We start from the raw sequence: 27401 nt of genomic DNA on the forward strand, positions 1-27401 counted from the left end.
CACATACAAACCTAGCCATGTAGATGAAGCAGACACCTTGATGACCTTTAAGAAGAATTTGGATGAGATATTGGGACAGCTTAGCTATAAGCTAAACAAACAAGCTTGATAGACTGAATGGTCTCCTTTTATTTGTCATATTTCTTATGTTGTTAGATATCCTTCCAGTTAAATATACTTTTGAGACTGTATGTGACATTTACATGACTTTCAACACCTCAGAACATGGCACAAGAAAAACATTTCAATATGTTTTCACTTGCCTAAACATGTTTAATTCTCACTAAAGTGTATGTCACATTTTGCAATGTTTTTCAGCAATTTTCATTGTTGCCTTCATTTACATAATCTTAGCAAATCTAAGGCACACTCCTGTGAAGCTGATTACCCAATGTGACATACCCAACTACTGAGTGTAACCAGTCTGCAACTAGCCAAATTATAATCAAACACATTTGATTTTGTATGTAGTCATAAGGGTGGGCTGTGTGGACAGTGGCACTGGCAACCAATGACTGCTCATCTGGAAGTATCTATACTAATAAAAGGCAAAGCCCTCACTCACTCACTCATCACTAATTCTCCAACTTCCCGTGTGGGTGGAAGGCTGAAATTTGGCAGGTTCATTCCTTACAGATTCCTTACAAAAGTTGGGCAGGTTTCATTTCGAAATTCTACGCGTAATGGTCATAACTGGAAGCTGTTTTTCTCCATTTACTGTAATGGAGATGAGCTTGAACGCCGTGGGGGCGGAGTTTCGTGTGACATCATCACGCCTCCCACGTAATCACGCAGTACATAGAAAACCAGGAACACCTGAAGAAAACATGCATTATATAATTGAGAAGGCAGCAAAGCAATAAGAAGCGAGCGAGTGACATATACAACCATATTCATGAGTTCTGCTACTTCGGAAACAAAGCACGATGTAAACCTACACTTTAAATTAAGTTCATAGACAGGATGCTGCTGGCGTTTGTAATTTAGTGCCTGCCATATAATGCCGCCCATCAGCGGCAATCCAATAGCAAGCTCCCACTAAATATTCACGGGTTAAGGACTGTGCTTATGCAGAGGAAGATGAGATGGTCAGGATGGTGTTTGGTACAAACTCAGCGTAAACTGCGAGAGAAAGTTTTAAGTGCCAGGACTAAGGTAACATTAAATACAGCCATGGACATAGCACGAGATGGCACCAGCACAGCTGGGAAACTTCGATGCATGTACACCGAACGGCTCACGTGAACTGGCGCGAGTGCACAGATAAAAGCAACAGTTCCAAAGAGCTGAACAAAACCGAATTACACAATTGAAAAGGCAGCAAAAAATATGAAGCGTCTGATACATGCAAGCATATTCATAAATCCAGCTACTGCGGAAACAAAGCACACGGTGGAAAAAGTTAATGTCCCGCTAAAGGAAGACAGTGTAAAAAAAACCCGTGCATGCAGTGTGTCAGGTCTCAGATAAAGAAGAAGACGAGCTGTTTATTGATGCAGTAAGAAACGAATCGATGAATGAAACCTGTCATCTTTACAACGATTGACAAACACGGAATGTAACTTGAACACAACACATCCTACAAATACGAGCCCGATTGAAAGAAATAATGATAATCAAATCCTTGATGACAGCAACACTCAGTAACACTCACAAAACAAATACTGTATATTGACAGTCATGTTACGTTATTTTTAAAATGTTCCCTTTTCTTTTCTAGCTTTTTAACACACTACTTCTCGCTGCGATACGCAGGTATATATATGTATGTATATATATAACCCGATCTACATACTCGAATAATGGATACTTTATTCGCCATCAATGATTGTTTTGGTAAAGCCATACTCAGTGTATTCATTAGATGAACGGTAAAAAAGTAAGAGCGATGGGAGGATGAATTATTGAGGCATGCAGGCTGTAGTGCGCCAACTCTATCTGAATTGCGATCACATTTAAAAAAATATATCTTTTCAAGTTCTATTTAGTCCATATGTGTCAAACTCAAGGGCCGTGGGCCACATCCGCCCGGCGTAATTATATCCGCCCACAAGATCATTTTATATACTGTATTATTGTTATTAATGGCCCGGGTATATGAAGCGCTGGTAACACAATAAACTACAGATCCCATAATGCAGCGCTTCAGCTGCCTTGCCAACACTTACCGCTGAGTATATGTTTACTGAACCCGTGTGTCTCATTTGTGGAGCTAATGTGGCTGTAATTACAGAATTTAATCTAAGACGGCACTATGAGACAAAACATCAGGGTAACCTGAAAGACCTGAATGCAATGCAGAAGATACAGAAAGCAGAAGAATTAAATAAGAATCTGACACTTCAGCGGACGTTTTACCGTGCACAATCACAAAGTGATTTCAAGTGAAGCTGCTTTTATGGGAGACACAAATGCACCAGTGCAATTTGCCCCACTTTCCCTGTTGCCAAGTAATGTTAAACCAAGTCGCCACTACGGTGTTCCCAAATCGACTTTGCTGATAAACTGAGCGCACTGAGTTTGCACGGCGCTTTGGTGACTTTGAAGAACAAAAGTCCGTCTACATACGGCTCGAACCTTGTGCATGTTTGGTAGCACATATCTGTGTGAGAAGCTCTTCTCAGTGATAAAGACTAACAAAACAGCACACAGGAGTCGCCTCACTGATGAGCACCTTCAATCCATCCTGAGAATCTCCACAACACAGAACCTCACACCAAACAGAAACGAACTTGTTGCCAAAAAAAGATGCCAGGCGTCCAGCTCTAAAATGACATATGAGCAAAGACAACTGAATGATTTGATTTGTTATTGCTGAAAGGAACACATTTTATTTATATTTCTAGGTTTTGTTATGCAGCATGTTCATATTTGAATTTGTATAATTTTGACAGGATATATTTTTATGGAGAGCAAAATCTTTTGGGATATTTAAAATCTAAGTTTATTTTTTATATAAAATTACATAAGAGTAAAGAAATTTGAATGTTTGTTCTTTTAACGCTTACTTTATTTCTAACTTGTATAATTTAGACAGGATATATTTTTATGGAGAGCAAAATATTATAAGTTGTTTAAGGTTTGAGTTGATTTATTCACGAATAATATTCCTGTCTGTTTTTACCATTCCTACCAAACATATTTCTGTCGACTAAATAAAAATTCCTTCTATTTAAAATTTAAATAGAACTTGAACAAATACGATAGTTCATAATATCCACGCAGACTTGCACGTAAGAGCGGGTGTCATCCGTTTTAACAAACAGCATATTGCACTGATACGAAATAGCTGTGTGTGTATATATGTAGATATGTATGTATATGTATATATATGTTTATATATGTGTGTGTGTATGTATATATATATATATGTATTTGTGTGTATATATGTAGATATATATATATATGTATATATGTGTGTGTGTATATATATATATATATATATATATATATATATATATATATATATATATATATATATATATATATATATATATATATATATGACAGCAACACTCATCACTCACAACAGTGACAAAACAATTACAATGACAATCATGTTACGTTATTTTCAAAATGTTTCCTTTTCTTTTTCATTGCTTCCTTAACACACTACTTCTCCGAAGTGCGGGTATTTTGCTAGTAATTCATATAATATAGGAACAAGGAATAATGAACATGCAATTCTGGAAACTCGCAAATAGAAGAGAAGTTCATCTGTCTGATTTCTTATGTTTTAAACACTAAAACAGAATTGAAAAAAGAAGAAAAGGGCTGAGATTACGGCTGAACTCACCGCAGTGACTAACCAGTTGTACAACACAAACTCCATTAGGCAGCATGGGGGCAGTGGACCTTACAAACAGAAGAAAAACTTGTGTGTCTGATGTTTTGTGTTTTACATACCATAACAGAACAAAAGAAGAAATAAAGAGTAGAATTTGCCAGAGTTATTAACCCATTGTACAGCACTGGCTCCATCTGGCAGCACGCTATTGGTGGTCAGAAAAAGGGGTGGGCACGACTGTACGTGAAGATTGCCACTCTGTCAATAAATGTGACATAGGCTGTGATGTTCAGTTGTTTAAACAGACATGGTGCGGTGACAAAATCAGCAACTACAGTTAAAAAATCTGACAAAAGGTTGTATAATATGCCTATCAGTTTAAAATGTTTATCATGTTTCATGTGAAATATGAAAGTACAATGCAAAAACTAAACATGACATTTTTGAGGATTTCTTTAATCACAACATTGGATATCTACAAGTATTATAATAATATATACAAAAAACTTTTTTAAACTTTACTTTAAATACCATGACTATACTGTATATTTTATGCAGTTTACTGTTTACAATAGCATACATGTTTTTATCCTGCTAATCCTGACAGAGCTTGTGTTTGGGAGGGTACAGTAAGTATACAGTATTCTAAAACAATTCTGTAAATGGTTTATATATTTAGCCCTCATGGATTTAATGACAGCATCATCTTGTTATGGCTGACAGAGAAGCTGTTCATTTTGGTATTTTATTAGTAGTCAAGACTAGTTGTTAATAAACCAATCTCTTTTTTTTAAGATTTGTATGTGTGCCACATACAGTAGGAGTTTGGGGTTGCCTACATTTTGATGAAAAGTGTTCCACTGACCTTTTATTAGGACCTTGGAATGAATACAACATTGCCAGTGATAGACCAAGCATCCAATGTTCGTAATATTTGACTAAAATCAGGAACACCCATCTGCACTGTAGTTTATTGTAGAATATTCTGTGAGAGACTGGATGAACATTTGGCCTAGAGATTTTGAGCTGTCTTTTGGATAAATAACTGTGGACCTCAGAGATTTATTTTCCCTGGAATATGTTGCTAGACTAGAATTTTATTCTTGTTTTTCTTGCCAGCTGGACTTAGTAATACACGTACGTATGTTACAATTTGGGCGGCACGGTGGTGCAGTGGTAGCACTGCTGCCTTGCAGTTAGGAGACATGGGTTCGCTTCTCAGGTCCTTCCTGCGTGGAGTTTGCATGTTCTCCCTGTGTCTGCGTGGGTTTCCTCCCACATTCCTAAGACATGCAGGTTAGGTGGATTGGTGATTCTAAATTGGCCCTAGTGTGTGTCCTGCGGTGGGTTGGCACCCTGCCCAGGATTGGTTCCTGCCTCGTTGGCTGGCATTGGCTCCAGCAGACCCCTGTGACCCTGTGTTCGGATTCAGTGGGCTAGAAGATGGATGGATGGATGGATGTTACAATTTTTACAAGGTGGTCCAGATCTAATTATGCAGATCCTGATTGACTGGATGACTTTGATTTATGTGGGAACGATTCCAGTTCGGCGCAAAGACGATTCTTCATGTCATCAGTTCGCACACTTCTTGATGGTCGGGGATTTTTCGGGTTGTTTTCTATGTAATAAACTTAATAACTTATAGCGTAATGAAAATTGCATAATTAGATCTGGACCACCCTATATATTATTAATATCCAAAAGCCTTAAGAACCCACTTTGACAACAGTTTATCGAGATTTGTATATATTGTGTATATGTGTACTTCTAAGTACGCATCACATATGTTACTTTATGTTCAGCATGGTGTCTTTTCCTTCATTGAATTTTATTTTGTGTCTTGTTTTAACTATTACTTTTGCAAATGTGTATATTTCTCTGTGGTTGCAAGTGGGTGGGTGTTATTTGAAAATAAATATTCATTACAAATGAACTTAGCACATCAATGGCTCATTGAAAATAAAGCAGTAAAATTTTTTTATTTTTAAAAATAAATATTTATATTTAAGTAATTTATTATTTTTGTCCCTGTATGGAATTTGCTTAATCCAGTTTTAGTTGAGCATTCAGGAGCAAGCTTAGGGAAAAATATTGATATAGTGCCTGTCTAGGGACACAATTACTTGCACACTAATTCAGAGTCAGTTTAATGTTGCCAATTAGTGTTATACACATGCCTTTAGGTTTACAGAGAAATATATAGCTCCTGCAGGAAAACCCATACAGACATCAACTAAATATGCAAACTCTAAATTGTGATGCCCCAGGTGTCCACACCCTTGGCATCTTTTGACTGCTCGGAAATTGAAAGTCATCAACCAAGATGGACACAAACAACAGAATATTTTGGAAAAGTGCATAATCTTTATTCCAAAACAATTAAATCAGTGTCCAAAAAGTGAAATGCAAAAACTCATTTATAAATACTCAATAAAAAACGATGAATTATTCTAATAAATTAATTTAAAACCAAAAATCAGAGTGAGAATTGTTAGGTGACTCTCTGTCGTGTGTCCACCTCGCCTCCTCTGCTCTTCACTGGCAACAGCTTGATTCTGCACTAGCTCTCTTGAGTTTTCTCTTCTATGATTTTCATTATTCTCCCTCCTCGTTTTTTACTCAAACCCATTTTCTCCCTGTGAGTGTAGGTGCTTTCCATATTGACCCATGGAACATCAATAAGGAATGGATGTGCTGATCTCGCTTGCATGTGAATGAGCCATCAGCCAATTTTCCCTTTAACAATTTGGGAACACACAACTTCCTGCTAGCACATATCTACACCCTCAAAGTCTGAGACAAATTGTTTTTAAAAACCTTGCACTGCACCGGACACTTGACATACTGCAAAACATTCATGAAACCTGTGAAAGTGTTTAATTGATATGTGCCTTCACAAATTATACAGTTCATGACTACATTTTTCCATTTATTACTAAAACATGAAAAACATTTCTGTTTTAACGATGTGTTTACATAGATTGTTGTAGATGCGGAACACACATGAAATTATTTCCCCTATACGACTCACTCCCAGATTATCAAGGCTGGAACTGGGAGAACTTCTTGCCCTTTCTGTGGCGGTGAGGGGTGGGGTGGGATTGCAGGCTGTTTTCTGCTTGTCTTGATCGACACATTTACAAGACAAAAGTCGTTGACGGAGAGTTGCGAATGAATTTAAGGTGGGCCGGGATCACAAGTTTTTTTGTAGGCTTTAGTAATTCTAGTGTTAAGTGAGGTGTCAGAAACAGGCAGCATTGCCAGTCTGAGAGCGATGGTCTCCTCAGGATGGAAAATGGCAGAGAGAGAGTCTGCAGTATACAAACCTCCTCTTCAGACTTACCAATGAACTAGCTGAAGCACAATGCCCCAAAGTTCATGTTCTTGTCAGCATTTTCTCCAGTTTCAAAGGATGCACACATGTAATTTCAGACAAACAAGAGAAAAGGATACACAGGTAATTACATCATAAACTGTCCGACTCTGTTCAATTCAATTCTTCTTATCAATGAAAGTCTTAGAGTAAGAAATTACAATAGCTTACTTTACTTTAAAATGAAATATTGTTTGACAGAAACTTCACTGCTTGTTTAAACATTTTAAAATCTGATATTTTGGATATTACTAAAATGGTCATTGTTGACTAATATGCTACAGATCATGCTCCTTAACAGGTCAGGTCAGGTGTGGAACATGCACTGGTACAGCACATTGCCACATGCAGCAAACAACAAAACAGCTCAGGATACCGGTTGGCATCCCCTCAGGCAGACGCGTGATCCAATTCCACCACCCGGAATTACCTTCTATATGCCGCAGCCCGGTGTTAAACAGAGCCTGATCCATGCACTCGGGTCCTCAACAATGAGGATTCTGTGAGTTGGATCACCCTCTGGGAATTGGGCCACATGGCCATAGTGCCGTAACTGATGCTCCCCCACAAATGCAAGTAAAGTGCCTAATTCGATATTTTATAAGCAACCACTCATTCGACACAAAATCAAACCAGTGAGACACAGTACCAAAGGAGTCTGGTCTTCTTCTCAGGTCACTGGACAGGGTCCATGTCTCACAACCATATAGCAAGACAGAAAGCAGCAGGTCTCTAAAAACTTGGACCTTTGTCCTTTTGCATACGTATTGAGAGCTCCACACAACCCCTTCCAGTGACTTCATGCTGCTTTGCTTTATTAGCTAATGCTTACTTTTGTACTGACACTGTGCTTAAATTCAACAGATCCTTGGGTTGAAAGATAGCCCTACTTTACCAGGTCTAGCACATAAATGCTTATATAATCATTAATAACTATGAACATCGCTATCATGTCATAAGTAAAATTAAAAGGAATTGCTCTTGTTTTTTTATCTCAATTTGACAATGCAATGAAGTACATCTGGTTGACATCTGGATGCTTGCCAATCTAATTACATCTGGCCAGCCAACTGTCACTCCAGAATTGCACAACAGGCTTTTCTGTTTCAAAAACTTGTGAACATGTCTTGAATTTTTTCACTGGTTGCTATCATGCAGGAATCATTTTGTAATGGAATTACTTCATATTTTTAGTTTACAAATGTCCTAATTTTATTTGTTATTATTTAGCTAAGAATTTATTTACTTGTAATAACTTTTTTTTTTCACCAATTTAAAATGCAAGTGAAGGTAAACGTTCATAAGTAATTCAAGCATTTGGTAAGTTAGTAAAATGTGAGGTGTTCTCCTTCTTACTTCCCATATTTTGTTTCTTAGTTGTAGCATCTGTAGTACTAGTATTGTTACATGTTAAGTGAAATTCTTGCTTGCATGTTAGCCATGGTAAATATACAGTATGTCATTCATGAGAAAACTGACCTTAGTACAAAGTTTAAAGGTTACTTTATACTGTAGTACTCTGAAAACTGTGATGATTTTAAATATTCTGAGTACAGTATACCAAATGGACTCCACTTTAAAGTGATGAGTATAATCATATTACTCGAGGGTGGGACAGCTGCTGTCAGTATAGGCAGTGTGAAGTTTGAATTTGTGTCCTCAAATACTTCACTAAACCACTCTATACTATACAGCTCATGTGACTGACTACAAGCGCACCCTGGGGGGACTGAAGGGATATGGGGGGGCATTGGAATATGACAGCAGTCAAGCTGATTTCTGGCCTCAGGACTTGTCACTTTCTATTAAACTGAAAATGTTAAACTACTGTTGACAATTCTTTTCCATATGTATACCAGGAAATGGAGCTCAGTGTACAATAAATAATTGTAACGGAAACTTCAGGTAAACACACTGTTAGTCATTTCTTACTGTCCTTCACACTTTCAGTTAGTGAATATTATAAAGCTAATTTTCCTCTTCTGTTTATATTTTGATTACAATATATGTCCATCTAATCTATCATTTTTAAAATGGTGGCATGTACAATATAATCATGTTTTCTCTTAATGAGAGAACATTTAATTGCATAACAAGCAATATCTATATATACGTATTTTGCAGTAAGAATGCAGAAGTGGACAATCTGAAAAAGGGCAAGAAAAACTGACAATTCCTATTTCAAACTTTATGTATGCAGAGTTGCTTGCTACAACTCATTAGCTTAGTAAAAGTAGTGTGACAATTCTTAACAATTTCACAAATTTTATTTCTTGAGTTGCAATGGTTAGGTAAACAAAAGATGCTAAAGAAATCCATAATCACAATTGAAAGCAACATTTTAAACAGTAAATACAAACAAAAAAGATTTCTGTTTGGAATTGTTCATTAGCCACAAGAAATATGCAGTCTTATAGCATGAATCATTTGTTAAATCAGTGGTGGGGAGGGGGCGCATGAAAAAAACAGCTTCTGGAGGAGGGCCAAACATATTTTGTCAACTGCTACATTACAATAAACATATTATATTTCTTTTTTCACCCTAATAAAATTAGTATAGACCATATATTCACAGATTTTGTTTGATTTATTAAACTATGGAACATATGCACACTGTAGCATGCTTGCTAACACAATCCACAATTCGTGAGTGTGTAAAACAAAAAAAAAACTAAATAAGAAACACGTTTTAATGGATTAATTACTAATAAAGTTTTTTACTTACTCCATACCTTTGACAATTTAGTGGCAAGAATTAAGTCTTTGATGAGCTTCAACTAGTGCACTGAGGTCCAATGTAATTCCTGATGTTGTTATTTGCAGTACAGCAGACCGATTCTCATCACTAAGAGAAGATCTGTACCTGAATTTGTTGAATTTCATTACTGAGAATATCTGTTCACAAATGCATGTTGATCCAAAGAGGGCAAGCATTCTCTGAGATAGTCCTCTGAAGTGTGTGGATTCTCCTTTTTGGGAGAATTGTAGAGTATTAGTAATGGCACTGACTTAAAGTGTTCTGCCAGCAATGCATCAGACTGCAAGACCATAACTTCCAGTTGTACTTCACCAGGGCCACTGTCCACATCACATGTAAAAGGAGAGGTGAAAGGGTGAACATTTCAGTTTTCACTACTTTGAAGTCTTCATATCTCCTGGAAACTCACCATGCAGGGCCCAGAGCATGGCTGCATATCTGTTAGGCTGATCGACAGATAGATTCATCCTTGTCAGTGTGGGAAGGTGTTCCTCTCTACTTGATGAGAAAGAAGCTGCAGCTTCCTCAAGAAGGCCTTGACTAGGCTGTGCATATCATGTGCAAAAAGCCCTTTGCCTTGCAATTGTATATTTATTTTATTCATAAGTGCAGTTACATCAACAACAAATACTAAATCTAATAGCCACTTGGTGCTGCTTAGTTGAATGATGGGTTTTCCTTTCATCTGAGAAAAATCCTGAATCTCTCATTTCAGATCCCAGACATCTTTGAGCACTGTGCCCAAGTTTAGCCACCTGACAGTTGTTTGGGGGCCCAGATCATTTTGATCAGTCTCATTCTCCTGCAACAATATAACAAATTGTGATATAATGCTCTAGCCCTGATTAATTTACAGTTTATATTACACAGAAACCACATATTAATTTTCAGCAATGATTTACATAGTACTTCTTGGTGAATAATCCAATGTAAAAATATGACTTTTTGGGTTTGAGCCACTTTTTCCTGCATCTTTTACCTGTCAGATTAGGAGAACCATCAATTGTTCTGCCAACTAACTTTTACTGCTGCACTCTTAACTTTTGCATGCATGTACTGATCTCACTAAATAAATCCATACTGGTTGCTGTCCATGTCACTGACTGAAACCAGTTCCTCTGTCATTTCAAAGACTTTCATTATTCCTTTTACAAAAATCAGCAGCTGCACTGTGTCACAAACATTACAGTTCTCATCCAAGGCCAAGGAGAAGAAGTTGACATTTTCTACCATGTGTTTCAGTTGTAGTAACAGATTCTCTGCAATTTTTCAAAGTCTTGCAACCTTTTGCTGTGAGAGGGATAGGCATTCAAACATATCCTTCTTCTCTAACATTCCACACAACTAAGTAAAGTTTTACAAGACTTGGTTCAAAATAAATAAACCCCTACCCATGAGAAAGAGAGCTAGACCAGCAGAGTAAAACTTTAAGCTAGTAAAAATAAGTAAATAGCTAAAATTAATAAATGAATGGAATAAATAGAGTAAAAAAAGAGGGGAAAGAATCTCTTTTCTAAATTAAAAAGCTTATTCTAAAATATTATTGATTAGATCCTGCCAGGTTTTGAAAACGTTTTGTACAGATACTCTAAGTGAGAATTAGATTTTTTACAATTTCAAGTAGTATAAAACATCAGCTACCCACTGACTTAAAATAGGATTCTTCCTGTGGAGCAAGATAAGTCTAATAGTGAAGTAAAGGCAGTTACAGTTTGTTTGTCCTTCCCCACTTTAAGCCCTTCTAGAAGTACGCCAAACACAGCTGGTAATGGATTAAGAGGGATTGTGACGCCAAGGTTGTCTGATAGACATTTAAAGATTTTGGTCCAGAATGATGTTAATTTGTTGCACACCCAAACCATATGGTCCAGTGAGGTTGGAGCTTGATTGCAACGTTCGCAGGTTGGATCTTGCCCTGGAAACATTTTGGACAATTTTAAATGAGACAGATGTGCTCGATATATAATTTTAAGTTGAATAATTGTATGCTTTGCGCATATGGAGCTCGAGTGAATTCTGTGCATTATTACCTTCCACTCCATTTCTAAGATGTTGAGTGAGAGATCCTTTTCCCACTGTCCTCTTGGATCTTTGAAAGGGACAGACTGTAAAATGGTTTTATATATTACATAGATACTGTCTGAGTCCTCAAGACTGATCAATATTTTTTACGGCATAGAGGTAGGTGGGAGATGAGGAAAACTGGGCGGGTTTTGTTTAATTTGAAGGTAGTGAAAGAAATGTGTTCCTGAAAAAGTTAAATGTGGAGTGTAATTGTTCGTAGGATGCAAAGATGTTATCTATGTACAGATCTCTAAGTGATTTAAACCTGAATGTTTTCCAGACATTAAAAACTGTGTATGTTTGAGAGGGTGGAAAAAGGTGGTTCTTGTGCAGAGGTGCTACAGATAAAAGCTTCTCTATCTTAAAATACTTCCTACATTGGTTCCATATTCTGAGTGAGTGAAGCACAATTGGGTTCTCAGTATATTGTCGATGACTTGTACTTATTGGGGTACAAAGCAAGGAATATAAAGAAGTACTGCAGGATTTTATTTTTATTGCAGACCAAGCCTGTGCATGTTCATCTATTTGTGTCAATGTCCAGGTTTTTATACTTTGTATATTTGCTGCCCAGTAATAAAATTGAAAGTTAGGTAGTGCCATGCTACCTTCTGCCTTAGGTCTTTGTAGGGTCGCCCTTTGGATACATTGATGCTTTGAATTGCAAATAAATGAGGTTATGATTGAATCTAATTTCTGAAAGAATGATTTATCTATACTAATAAAAGGCAAAGCCCTCACTGACTGACTGACTGACTGACTCATCACTAATTCTCCAACTTCCCGTGTAGGTAGAAGGCTGAAATTTGGCAGGCTCATTCCTGACAGCTTTCTAACAAAAGTTGGGTAGGTTTCATTTCGAAATTCTACGCATAATGGTCATAACTGGAACCTATTTTTCTCCATATAATGTAATGGAGTTGAGCTCGATGGCCATGGGGGGCGGAGTTTCGTGTGACATCATCATGCCTCCCATGTAATCACGTGAACTGACTGTCAACGCAATACGTAGAAAACAAGGAAGAGCTCCAAAAAGTGCTGAAGAAAACATGCATTATACAATTGGGAAGGCAGCGAAACAATAAGAAGCGAGCGAGTCACACATAGAACCATATTCATGAGTACAGCTACTTCAGAAACAAAGCACGGTGTAAACCTAAAGTTTAAATTAAGTTCATAGACAGGCTGCCGATGGCGTTTGTCATGCCCACGGCTAATGCGGGATACAAGTTTAATGAGAGGACGCAGGATATAAACGAGACTTATGTAACTAAGTTAAAATTGCGGGTGAAGGGCTGTGCTTATGCAAATTCCAAGAGACTGCCTTTGTGGGGGGAATGACAGTTAAAGCGGGTGGGAGAGTCACGTCATCATCTCCCCTCCCATTCACCTCATTTCGCTGTGAGCTGAGCTCTGCAGCTAACACAGTCTTGCGGAACCAACTTTGTGACGCTGCCACCAAATACTCACAGAAAAATCCACAAATTAATACACACGCTGTCTCTACAGTTTCTACACACTCTGAATCCTTCAGGCACTACTTACAAAAGGTTACATTGACAATCGTGTTACGTTATTTTTAAAATGTTTCCTTTTCTTAGCACAAGCACAGCTCAGAAGCTTCGATGTATGTGCTCCATAACGCGTTAAAAAATAACGCATTTAATCACACTTTGCATTCCAAGCAAAGGGAAACTTCTGTCAATGCATGATTTCCTGGTACACCGATTACATTGATGCACACATCAGAGCTACAAAAATGTAACAGTCGGAAGAAAGCGCGTTGCTACGACTGATTGGAGGAAAATTTCATTTCAAAAGACTACCCGACGGAAGCCTTGATGAAAGCGTGGTTTTGTGCAAATATATATATGTATATATATGTAAATGTATATGTATTGTATATATGTATATATGTTTATGTGTGTGTGTATATGTATGTATATATATATATATATATATATATGTATATATATATATATGTATATATATATATATATGTATATATATCAGCAACACTCATGACAATGTCAATCATGTTATGTTATTATTTAAAATGTTTCCTTTTCTTTTCATTACTTCTTTAACACACTACTTCTCCGCATGGCTGGTATTTTACTATATATATATATATATATATATATATATATATATATATGAATGACCTCCAAAGAGCACTGAGACTTTTGATCACGTGAACGTGTCTTCAAAAAGTGACGTCTCCTGCCCTACAAAACTGGAGCAGCCAGCACGCACGAATAGCTGTGCCGGTCTTTGAGATGCTGACTGCGCTTCTGCCTTAAGTCAAAGTGAGCACTTTTCATTTTTTTCATCCTCCCCCTGAGCTATAGCCCAGACAAGTGCAAACACGGGATCCCTTTTCTACACCGCGGCAAACTAATATTAAGGCGCTTCGCACTTTCTTTTGCATGTATACGATTATGAGGTTGTCAGCTCGGATTATGAACACACGCACAGGAGTGGAGGACCAACAGTGTCTTCACAGCCAAATAATGGCTGGGACGTCTCACCAGTCAACACTGCGACTGTCCCAAAAAGGCGCTCATATCGTCAGCGAAGACATCTCTCTACACTATATAAAAGAAAAAGGCAACTTTCCCTTCTTTACACCTGTTTTCCTTTTATCCCAAACCAAAGCCTTTCTCTCTTAACAATGCAGAGGACACAAAACAAATTTTCTTTAATTGCTGGTAATGCCGGTAAGGCACATTACCAGAGGCAGAAATTTGGACGTTCACATAGAAAATGTAATTTCTATACCACAGCCGTCGTGTAGCGCCTTTCAAAAGGGATCTACTACCAAGAGATGATCCATATACATTTTAGCTGCTGTTAGTACTACTTACCTGTTCCGTTACACCGTCTTTAAAATGAAGTTTACCCGCAACCACTCCAGTAGTGCTCAATGTAGCTTTACTTCTTAAAATGTTAATGTTTTAGTGTTTAATAACTTATTTTACATTTTATCATTTTTCCCTTGCACTCAGTGACCAAAGCTATACACACACATATAGACACATACATATATATATACACATATATATACCTGTGTGTATGTTTGTATGTATGTGTATATATATATATATATATATATATACACACACACACCTATCTACATTGTATATATATATACACACAAACACATACATACATACAACACACACACACACACACACACACATATAATTTGTGTGTGTGTATGTATGTATGTGTGTGTATATACAGTATGATGTACATAGGTATGCATATATATATATATATGTATATGTAGATATGTATATAGATATAAAGATATGTATGTGTATATATATGTATATATGTATGTATATATATATATATTATACTGCATGTAGACAGCAGCAATCCAAGCTGTGAGAAAACAGTAAAAAGGAGGCGTGTTAGACGTCGTGGTACATTTTCTGATGCAGCTAGACGAAAATAACTTTGTGACGCTGCCACCAAATACACAAAACAATTACTTTGACAATCATGTTACATTATTTTTAAAATGTTTCCTTTTCTTTTTCATAACTTCTTTAACACGACTTCGCTGCAAAGCTGGTATTTTGCTATATATATATATATATATATATATATACAGTGGTGTGAAAAACTATTTGCCCCCTTCCTTATTCTTTTGCATGTTTGTCACACAAAATGTTTCTGATCATCAAACACATTTAACCATTAGTCAAATATAACACAAGTAAACTCAAAATGCAGTTTTTAAATGATGGTTTTTATTATTTAGGGGAAAAAAATCCAAACCTACATGGCCCTGTGTGAAAAGTAATTGCCCCTTGTTAAAAATAACCTAACTGTGGTGTATCACACCTGAGTTCAATTTCCGTAGCCACCCCCAGGCCTGATTACTGCCACACCTGTTTCAATCAAAAATCACTTAAATAGGAGCTGCCTGACACAGAGAAGTAGACCAAAAGCACCTCAAAAGCTAGACATCATGCCAAGATCCAAAGAAATTCAGGAAAAAATGAGAACAGAAGTAATTGAGATCTATCAGTCTGGTAGAGGTTATAAAGCCATTTCTAAAGCTTTGGGACTCCAGCGAACCACAGTGAGAGCCATTATCCACAAATGGCAAAAACATGGAACAGTGGTGAACCTTCCCAGGAGTGGCCGGCTGACCAAAATTACCCCAAGAGCGCAGAGACGACTCATCCGAGAGGTCACAAAAGACCCCAGGACAACGTCTAAAGAACTGCAGGCCTTACTTGCCTCAATTAAGGTTGGTGTTCACGACTCCACCATAAGAAAGAGACTGGGCAAAAACGGCCTGCATGGCAGATTTCCAAGACGCAAACCACTGTTAAGCAAAACAACATTAGGGCTCGTCTCAATTTTGCTAAGAAACATCTCAATGATTGCCAAGACTTTTGGGAAAATACCTTGTGGACCGATGAGACAAAAGTTGAACTTTTTGGAAGGCAAATGTCCCATTACATCTGGCGTAAAAGGAACACAGCATTTCAGAAAAAGAACATCATACCAACAGTAAAATATGGTGGTGGTAGTGTGATGGTCTGGGGTTGTTTTGCTGCTTCAGGACCTGAAAGGCTTGCTGTGATAGATGGAACCATGAATTCTACTGTCTACCAAAAAATCCTGAAGGAGAATGTCCGGCCATCTGTTCATCAACTCAAGCTGAAGCGATCTTGGGTGCTGCAACAGGACAATGACCCAAAACACACACACCAGCAAATCCACCTCTGAATGGCTGAAGAAAAACAAAATGAAGACTTTGGAGTGGCCTAGTCAAAGTCCTGACCTGAATCCAATTGAGATGCTATGGCATGACCTTAAAAAGGCGGTTCATGCTAGAAAACCCTCAAATAAAGCTGAATTACAACAATTCTGCAAAGTTGAGTGGGCCAAAATTCCTCCAGAGCGCTGTAAAAGACTCATTGCAAGTTATCGCAAACGCTTGATTGCAGTTATTGCTGCTAAGGGTGGCCCAACCAGTCATTAGGTTCAGGGGCAATTACTTTTCACACAGGGCCATGTAGGTTTGGATTTTTTTTTCTCCCTAAATAATAAAAACCATCATTTAAAAACTGCATTTTGAGTTTACTTGTATTATATTTGACTAATGGTTAAATGTGTTTGATGATCAGAAACATTTTGTGTGACAAACATGCAAAAGAATAAGGAAGGGGGCAAATAGTTTTTCCCACCACTGTATATATATATATATATATATATATATATATATATATATGCCAGCAACACTCATAACAGTGACAAACCAATTACATTGACAATCATGTTACGTTATTTTCAAAATGTTTCCTTTTCTTTTTATTTACTTCTTTAACACACTATTTCTCCGCTGCGAAGCGCGGGTATTTTGCTAGTTGATGTAGATTGGAATGTTTTGAAATAAAAAAGAAGCTTAGGAAGTATATTCATCTTCACAGTGTTAATTCTTCCAGCTAAAGTAAGATGAAGGGTAGACCATCTATGCAAGTCTTGCTTAATTTTTTCCATACAGATGGCAAAATTTTGTTCATAAAGAGCTTTAAGTTTACTTGTGATGTTTACCCCTAGGCATTTAAACTGATCTGCGATGATAAAAGGGAAGGTGTCCAATCTAATATTGTGTGCTTGAGAATTCACTGGAAAGAGCACACCTTTATTCAAATTAATTCTGAGACCAGAAATCTTTTGAAATTCTGTTAGTGCTGTTAGGACTGCAGGCATAGTATTTTGTACCATATCATCTGCATATACAGAAATTTCAAGTTCAAGTCCTTCTCTGATAATCTCCTTTATCTCATAAGCATTTCGACAGTGAACTGCCAGTGGCTCAATGGCGATTGCAAAAAGCAATGGTGACAGGGTCCTCCTTGTCTGGTACCACATTCTAATTTAAAGTAGTCTGAATTAATGTTATTAATACATACTGAAGCTTCTGGACTGATATACAGTAGTCTGATCCATGCACAGATGTTCGCGCCAAACCCAAATTTCTTGAATGTAGTGAAAAGTTAGTTCCATTCAACCATATCAAATGTTTTTCCTGCATCCAACAAAAATAATAGCTCTTGGGTGTTAGATTTTGTGGGTGAATATATTACATTAAACAGGTGTCGAAGATTGGAAGCTAAGAGTCTGCCTTTAATAAATCTAATTTGGTCTTGTGATATTACCGAAGGAAGCACTTTCTCAATCCTTCTAGCTAGGACTTTGGAGAGTATCTTAGCATCATTATCCAGAAGTGAAATTGGTCTGTAGGATGCACATTGTAATAACAGAAAATGAAATAAGCAGAATGTTATTGGCTATAGCTTCTGTAAATGTTGCTCATTAAAGGGGAAGCAGCTGAGTTGTTTTTTTTATAAAATTCAGCAGGGTAGCCATCGGTACCTGCTGCTCTCCCACTCTGAAGGGAGTTTATAGCATCTAGTAATTCTGATTGTGTCAGAGGTTTATCCAGTTCCTCTGCACTGAGAATATCTATTTGTTGTATCTGTAATGCATCCAGAAATGTACTAGATTGTGTCTTGTTTTTTTTTTAAACTCAGTAGAATAAAAGGACTTATAGTAGTCTCTAAATGTGTGCATTATGTTTTTAGGAGCGCTTTGAGTAGTGAGAAAAGCGCTATATAAATACAAAGAATTATTATTATTTTATGGTCAATGATTTTGTTTACATCTGTGTTGGTGATAGCTGGGATTGCATTGCGAATTTCCTGCGATGTTCCTATGATTAAATCCTTTATGTCGGTGGCCATTGCAGCAATCATTACCTTCAGTTCAGACAGTTCGTTTTGGTCTTCATGTTCCGCGGGTGAAGTGGCAAGCCCAGATAAAGTCGATGATCTCGGCTTCGAGGAGTACTTGACAATGCGGAAGGCAAGGACATTTTCAGTTTCAATGATATCTTCTGTAACTGACAAGCTATCATGACCTCAATCACTTGCACATTCGCTCCCACTTTCACTTTTGGCTGAAGACGATGCAGGCCCCGGGAAATCTGCGCTTTTGCCTGTCTGTTCCAGGTCAATCTCTGAAAGGCCATACAATGAACTTGGACTTGATGCCTGTCTAGACTTGGATGAAGCTTTAGCTTTCTTTTCCATTTATTTCTGAGCCCCTCTCCTGCCGCTCATGTTTACTCTATATATGCTTGCATATACTGTAATAGAACCTACTCGTGTTGAGTAAATACAGGATACCTCGGGAAGATAAAAAATAAGAGAAAAAATAACACTGCTGCAAACGGAGTTCCGCTTCAGACGTCCATCTCTCATAATGGACGAGACCAACTCCTCTTCAGATAAATTTCTGTATTTTCTTTGTCTCAAGTTTTAGTCTTTAAATACAGTGATATGCTCTTTGTGTACCAAACAAATTGCTTTACCGTTAACCTCCATGAAAAAAATACTTAGGAGTATATTATTTGTGGAATGATCTGTTTTCCTCATCAACACTTCATTTTTTACTGCTAATTTTTGTAACCGAGGTGAACTTTTCCAGGCTGGTGGCGAAGCTGTCCTCCTGGCATTGCAAGCAATCTTTGATTCCATTTGGGAGACAGGCTTCATCCAAACAGACTGGAAAATGGAACTTGTCATCCCTATCTGGAAAGAGAAGGGTGATCGCCTGGATAGTGCCATCTACAGGAGGATAACAATGCTCTCAGTGGCAGGTAAAATCCTTGACAGGGTCATTCTCAATAGGATCCATGATCACTTGTTCACTTACCAGCAACCAGAGCAGTCCTATTTTACAGCTAAGAAGTCTATTTTCAAACGAGAATATTAGCAGTTTCTTTGCAGCCTTTGTCAATTTTTGTAAAGTGTTTGTAAAGTTGATCGAGCTGGCCTTTGGGACAACCTGAGACTTCACAGGATCCTTTCAAAGTTGCTGGATATCATGGCTGGCCTGTACACTGGTAATGTCAGTGCTATGTAGGGTGGAGGCAGAACCTCTGCATTTTTCCCAGTTGATTCTGGGTTTATCAGGGATGCGTTCTTGCTCCTACTCTGTTCAATGCTTGCATGGATTGGGTGTTGGGCAAGGTCGTGGGGTTCAGTGGCTGTGGTGCATCTGTTGGTGAAGAAAGATCCACTGATCTTGACTTCAGTAAGCCATCCGCCTTTGAGAAAAGCATGCTATAATCTAGGGTCCAAGACAAAGCGGTATACTGTACTTTCATCCACTGTGACTAGGGGACAGCCCTGATCACAAAATAAATGAGTAAGGCTCTTTATGGACCCCACACAATTAACCATCTCTATTCCCACATTTTTGTGCCCTGATGTAAAACAATTTAAAACCTAGAAATACACATCTGAAGTACATTTGCCATTCGAAACAAAACACAAAGCTTAAATAATAAACCAAGAAAAGTAATTGGTAGCAACACTATAATCTTAAAGTTTAAATCCACAAATTCAAAAATGATAGGCAAAGCAAAACTATTATCAGGAATTTAAATACTTTTACAATATACAAACTAGAAAGACTCAATTAGCAAGAACTTTAGCCCAAACAGGAGAGCTGCATGATGCAGTGTTAACCAGTTTTGTACGTTTAATTTTGTCTACTTTGGATTATATATATGTGAGGATTTGATTTTTGCTGTTAGCTTCACATTCGTTTTGAAATTGAAAAATTGATTTTCTTTTACTAATATTTTCATTATTTATAGAATTCCATTTTGAAGCAGGTCACATGACCATAATCAATGCACTAATGACATCATTGGATGTGAAGATATAAATATGCATACAAATATTCCTTCGTGTTCACAATAAGTTTGAAACTCTTAGAGATACTTTGCCTAATTTTCAAGCAGGCTTTAGCAGTAGATTTCCGTGTTTTAAGAACAAACTCATTCTGTCTTTGACTTTTGATTTCACCTTTCCCTTTCAGTTACTGGTGACTTGTTTTGGGTTGCCTATCTGGTTTTAGCTTGCATGTCTTGACCTTGTCATTTGTCAGCTTAGTCATCTCCTGGTTGTTGTGTTAACAATCCACAGGTGGAAAAGATTGACCTTAAAACAGTGAAGGTATACAAGCAAAAGCATTCATTGTCTTAGCTGTCACTATCAGCAACACACTTGAGTCTGTTCTAAAAACTGACCACACAAAAGCCTCCTACTCTCAGAAAGTGACTCAAATAAGTATTGCTAACTACATTAACACATTATGATGTTCCATTCTGGCAACTTTTTTGTCATAATTTTCACTTAATATGTCATTTGTGTTTTGTAGTGGGCAGGGTTTAATGGTTTTGATAGGGATTCTATTCTTAACAAATTTTTCAGAGGACACGCTCCCTATACTAGATATTGCTAAATAAACTATGTATTTGTGATTTTGCCAAATATTTCTTGAATATGTAAAAACTCTATTAGACTATTTTTAAGGTTATACTTTGCTTCAGATTGTGCTTCACTTAGACAGCCATTTTTCCTTGCTCTATTGAGATAGATATTTTCCCATACTTTCTGGTTCACGTTTCTTGTTTCTGCTTTCCTCTTCTTTAGAATGTTTGTGTGGAGTTGATGTTGCTAAGATTACACTTTACTTGAAGAAAACTATATACTAAAGTGAATTGTCTGGTGTATATTCCATATGCAAAAGCCACACAATAAAGTAGGTTCAACAAATTCTATTAAACCAGAAGAGCTATTTGCAGATTCTGGAATGTGGACTTGCTATTTCAAATATGTAACAGCTGGCAAGTGTGCTCACTAATACCATGCATGAGCTCCAAACCATATAAATACAAGTGCAGTTCATTTTGTTACAGATCTCCATACTTGTAGTTACATCCAGTTCTTGCAGATAAGATAATAAAGAGACAGCATGCTCAGTGTCTTTCAAAGAATAACTTTCACATTCTTCTTTCCTGAATGTAAATATGCCTTTTTCCTAGAAAATAAAATCTGCTTTTTGAAGCTGATTAGTATAAAGAACATTTTGTGAATACATATAGCTAGCGTAAATCTAAACGTCAAATAACAATAATAAATAAGTGATTAGAAGGTTCTCCTAAAACACGAGAAGCATAACAAAGCTGTTGCTAATATGCAAGACTGTGCACAATATAAATACATGCAGTTATACACGCGCACATTGAAGTATATCTAACATTGTGTTGTTGCAAGTTTACATGGAAATGGATCTGATAAAAGCTGACATACTTTAATTAGCTACAATAGATCTTAGAAAGACAAATGTTAATTTATTTAGTTGTTTTATGCAGTTTTGTTGTAGTGCATGCTTGATTGTTCTAAAGCAAGCATTATTTTAATTGGCTTCATAAATCACTTGTCACTTGATGCAGATAACTTAATAAACTAACTGGAAAAAGAGGATTAGTTAATATCTTTCTAAAGATTGTTAGTGAAATCTGTTTACTGTATATACTGGCAAAATTCACATATTGTATTATTATTTAATTAGTTGACTTGTTTACCACAGCCACCCAAAAATAAATTCTACATTTTGTATTACATTTTGTACTACTGTTAAAGCACCATTATCTAATGAAGGTAAAGTGTAAAATTGATAACTGTACAAGTATTTCAGAATGCACAATCACACTGCCTGGAGTGTACAGCAATTTTAATTAGTAAATATTATGTCAGTGTGATGTCTGTTATAATCTATACTAATAAAAGGCAAAGCCCTCAATGACTGACTGACTCACTGATTCACTCACTCACTCACTCACTGACTGACTGACTGACTGACTGACTCATCACTAATTCTCCAACTTCCCGTGTAGGTAGAAGGCTGAAATTTGGCAGGCTCATTCCTTACAGCTTACTTACAAAAGTTGGGCAAGTTTCATTTCGAAATTCTACGCGTAATGGTCATAACTGGAAGCTGTTTTTCTCCATATACTGTAATGGAGTTGAGCTGGATGGCCGTGGGGGGCGGAGTTTCATGTGACATCATCACGCCGCCCACGTAATCACATGAACTGACTATCAACGCAGTACGTAGAAAACCAGGAAGAGCTCCAAAGAGTGCTGAAAAAAACATGCATTATATAATTAATAATAGGCAGCGAAACAATAAGAAGAGAGCGACTGACATTTACAACTGTATTCATGAGTGCTGCTACTTCGGAAACAAAGTTAAAATTAAGTTCATAGACAGGCTGCTGCTGGCGTTTGTCATGCCCACGGGTAATGCGGGATACAAGTTTAATGAGAGGACGCAAGATATAAACGAGAGTTTTGATCACTTTGTAACTAAGTTGAAATTGCAGGGGAAGGGGTGTGCTTATGCAAATTCTGAGAGACTGTGTTTGTGGGGGATTGACAGTTAAGGCGGGTGGGGGAGTCACGTCATCATCTCCCCGCCCATTCATCTCATTTCACTCTGAGCTGAGCTCCGCGGCTAATGCCGTCTTCCGAAGAAACTTCGTCACACTGCCACCAAATACTCACAGAAAAATCCACAAGTTAATACACACCCTGTCTCTAGAGTTTCTCCACACTCAATGTATTCCTCACGTCCCCTTTATACCCTCTGATCTCCCATTTCAATTCAGATGCCTCCAATTTCCAGTAAGGCTCTGCTGCGTGATGACAAGTAATAAGTCTCAGGGACAGACCCTACAAAATGATGCCATTGATTTCAGGCAAGATTGCTTTTCTCCTGGACAACTATACTTGCATTCTCAAAAGTGAGCTCGCACAGCTTCGTCATATTACAACCGGAGTGCAGCCAGAAACTTTTAAGTGCCGGGTCTTAGCTAACATTAAATTAAGCCATGGACATCGCAACATCACACAAGAGAGCAGCTCACGTGAACTTACTCAACACAGTACGAGTGATCACTTCCATGCATCAAACCTGTTCAAAAAACGCATTACACAATTGACAAGGTGATGGCTTTATATGGCGTTCGTTTATAAAGCAGCGTAGAGGCTGTTTGAAGGCAGCCACACAAAAAAACAGCAGAGTGCCACACTCTGAATGTATTGATAGCATCACCGTTATGCCCTCTGATCTCCCATTTCAATTGAAATGCCTCAAATTTCCAGTAAGGCTCTGCTTCGCGATGACAATTAATAAGTCTCAGGGACACACCCTACAAAAGGTTGCCATTGATTTGAGGCAACATTGCTTTCCTCCTGGACAAAACTATATGTTGCATTCTCAAAAGTAATATATTTATATATATATATATATATATATATATATATATATATATATATATATATATATACACACCGCGATCTACATACTGTCAAATAAAGGAACAACACACCCTAACGCAACATGAGAGGCTTCGCCTTTAGCGCTGACGTCTGAGGTTCAATTCTCGAGAGTGGGTGCAGTGAGTGTGTACTGCCTGATGAGCCCAGAATTAGGGCGAAGCATGTGCCGCGTACTGTTTGCATTATTTGATAGTAAAACTATTTCAATATATTCAATATATATATATCAGCACTTCCCGATTCATTTTACCCTCACAACCCCTTAGTTTGGGAAGAAGTATGAAAAAATATGAGGTTAACACAGAAAAACAGATCACCAATTGAAGCTTTATGAATAATAGATAACTTTATTGGCCATCAATAATTGTTTTGGTAAAGCCATACTCGTGTAATCCTCCTTCCATGTTATATTTTTTCCGCGACTAGCCATAATTAAATGAACGGTAAAAAAGTAGAAATAGATAGATATAAATATATAGATAGATAGATATATACATTATATATATATATCTATACTAATAAAAGGCAAAGCCCTCACTCACTCACTCACTGACTCACTGACTCACTCACTGACTCATCACTAATTCTCCAACTTCCCGTGTGGGTGGAAGGCTGAAATTTGGCAGGTTCATTCCTTACAGCTTCCTTACAAAAGTTGGGCAGGTTTTATATCGAAATTCTACGCGTAATGGTCATAACTGGAAGCAGTTTTTCTCCATTTACTGTAATGGAGATGAGCTTCAACGCCGTGGGGGAGTTTCGTGTGACATCATCACGCCTCCCACGTAATCACGCAGTACATAGAAAACCAGGAAGAGCTCAAAAAGCGCTTAAGAAAACATGCATTATATAATTGAGAAGGCAGCGAAACAATAAGAAGCGGCGAGTGACATATACAACCATATTCATGAGTTCTGCTACTGAAACAAAGCACGATGTAAACCTACACTTTAAATTAAGTTCATAGACAGGCTGCGCTGGCGTTTGTAATTTAGTGCCTGCCCATATAAGGCCGTCCGTCAGCGGCAATCCAATAGCAAACTGCCACGGGTAAATATTCACGGGTGAAGGACTGTGCTTATGGAGAGGAAGATGAGATGGTCAGGGTGGTGTTTGACACAAACTCAGCGAAACTGCGAGAGAAAGTTTTAAGTGCCAGGACTAAGGTAACATTAAATACAGCCACGGACATAGCACGAGATGGCACCAGCACAGCTGGGAACCTTCGATGCATGTACACCGAGTGGCTCACGTGAACTGGCGCAGTGCACAGATAAAAGCAACAGTTCCAAAGAGCTGAACAAAACCGAATTACACAATTGAAAAGGCAGCAAAAATATGAAGCGTCTGATAAGCATATTCATAAATCCAGCTACTGCGAAACAAAGCACACGGTGGAAAAAGTCAATGTCCCGCTAAAGGAAGACAGTGTAAAAAACCCGTGCATGCAGTGTGTCAGGTCTCAGATAAAGAAGAAGATGAGCTGTTTATTGATGCAGTAAGAAACGAATCGATGAATGAAACCTGTCATCTTTACAACGATTGACAAACACGGAATGTAACTTGAACACAACACATCCTACAAATACGAACCTGATTGAAAGAAATAATGATAATCAAATCCTTGATGACAGCAACACTCAGTAACACTCACAAAACAAATACTGTATATTGACAGTCATGTTACGTTATTTTTAAAATGTTCCCTTTTCTTTTTCTACCTTTTTAACACACTACTTCTCGCTGATACACGGGTATATATATATATGTATATATATATATATCCCGCTCTACATACTCGAATAATGGATACTTTATTCGCCATCAATGATTGTTTTGGTAAAGCCATACTCAGTGTATTCATTAGATGAGCGGTAAAAAGTAAGAGCGAGGGAGGATGACTCATTGAGGCATGCAGGCTGTAGTCGCGTCAACTCTATCTGAATTGCGCGATCACATTTGAAAAACATATCTTTTCAAGTTCTATTTAGTCCATATGTGTCAAACTCAAGGGCAGGGCCACATCCGCCCGGCGTGTAATTATATCCGCCCGAGATCATTTTATATACTGTATTATTGTTATTAAAGCCGGGTATATGAAGCGCTGGTAACACAATAAACTACAGATCCCATAATGCAGCGCTTCAGCTGCCTTGCATCAGGGTAACCTGAATGCAATTCAGAAGATACAGAAAACAGCATAATTAAATAAGAATCTGACACTTCAGCGGACGTTTTAACCCGTGCACAATCACAAAGTGATTTCAAGTGAAGCTGCTTTTATGGGAGACACAAATGCACCAGTTCACCTTGCCCCACTTTCCCTGTTGCCAAGTACTGTTAAACCAAGTCGTCACTACGGTGTTCCCAAATACGCACTTTGCTGATAAACTGAGCGCACTGCGCACTGACTTTGCACGGCGCTTTGGTGACTTTGATGAACAAAAAAAGTCCGTCTACATGCGGCTCGAACCTTGTGCATGTTTGGTAGCACATATCTGTGTGAGAAGCTCTTCTCAGTGATAAAGACTAACAAAACAGCACACAGGAGTCACCTCACTGATGAGCACCTGCAATCCATCCTGAGAATCTCCACAACACAGAACCTCACAGCAAACAGAAACGAACCTGTGGCCAAAAAAAGATGCCAGGCGTCCAGCTCTAAAATGACATATGAGCAAAGACAACTGAATGATTTGATTTGTTATTGCACGTAAGAGCGGGAGTCAACCGTTTTAACAAGCAGCGTATTGCACTGATACGAAATAGCTGTGTGTGTATATATGTAGATATGTATGTATTTGTGTGTATATATGTGTGTGTATGTATATATATGTTGTATATATGTGTGTGTATATATGTAGATGTATATATATATGTATATGTATAGATATGTATATATATATATATATATGTTTATGTGTGTGTGTGTAAATATATATATATATGACAACAACACTCATCACTCACAACAGTGACAAAACAATTACATTGACAATCAGGTTACGTTATTTTCAAAATGTTTCCTTTTCTTTTCATTGCTTCTTTAACACACTACTTCTCGCTGCAAAGCTGGTATTTTGCTAGTATATATATATATATATATATATATATATATATATATAGATAGACAGAGGTGTATGTAAATGTGTGTCTGTATATATGTAGATATGTATGTATGTATAT

Source organism: Polypterus senegalus, chromosome 3, assembly GCF_016835505.1.
Source record: "Polypterus senegalus isolate Bchr_013 chromosome 3, ASM1683550v1, whole genome shotgun sequence".
Classification (NCBI taxonomy): Eukaryota; Metazoa; Chordata; class Cladistia; order Polypteriformes; family Polypteridae; genus Polypterus; species Polypterus senegalus.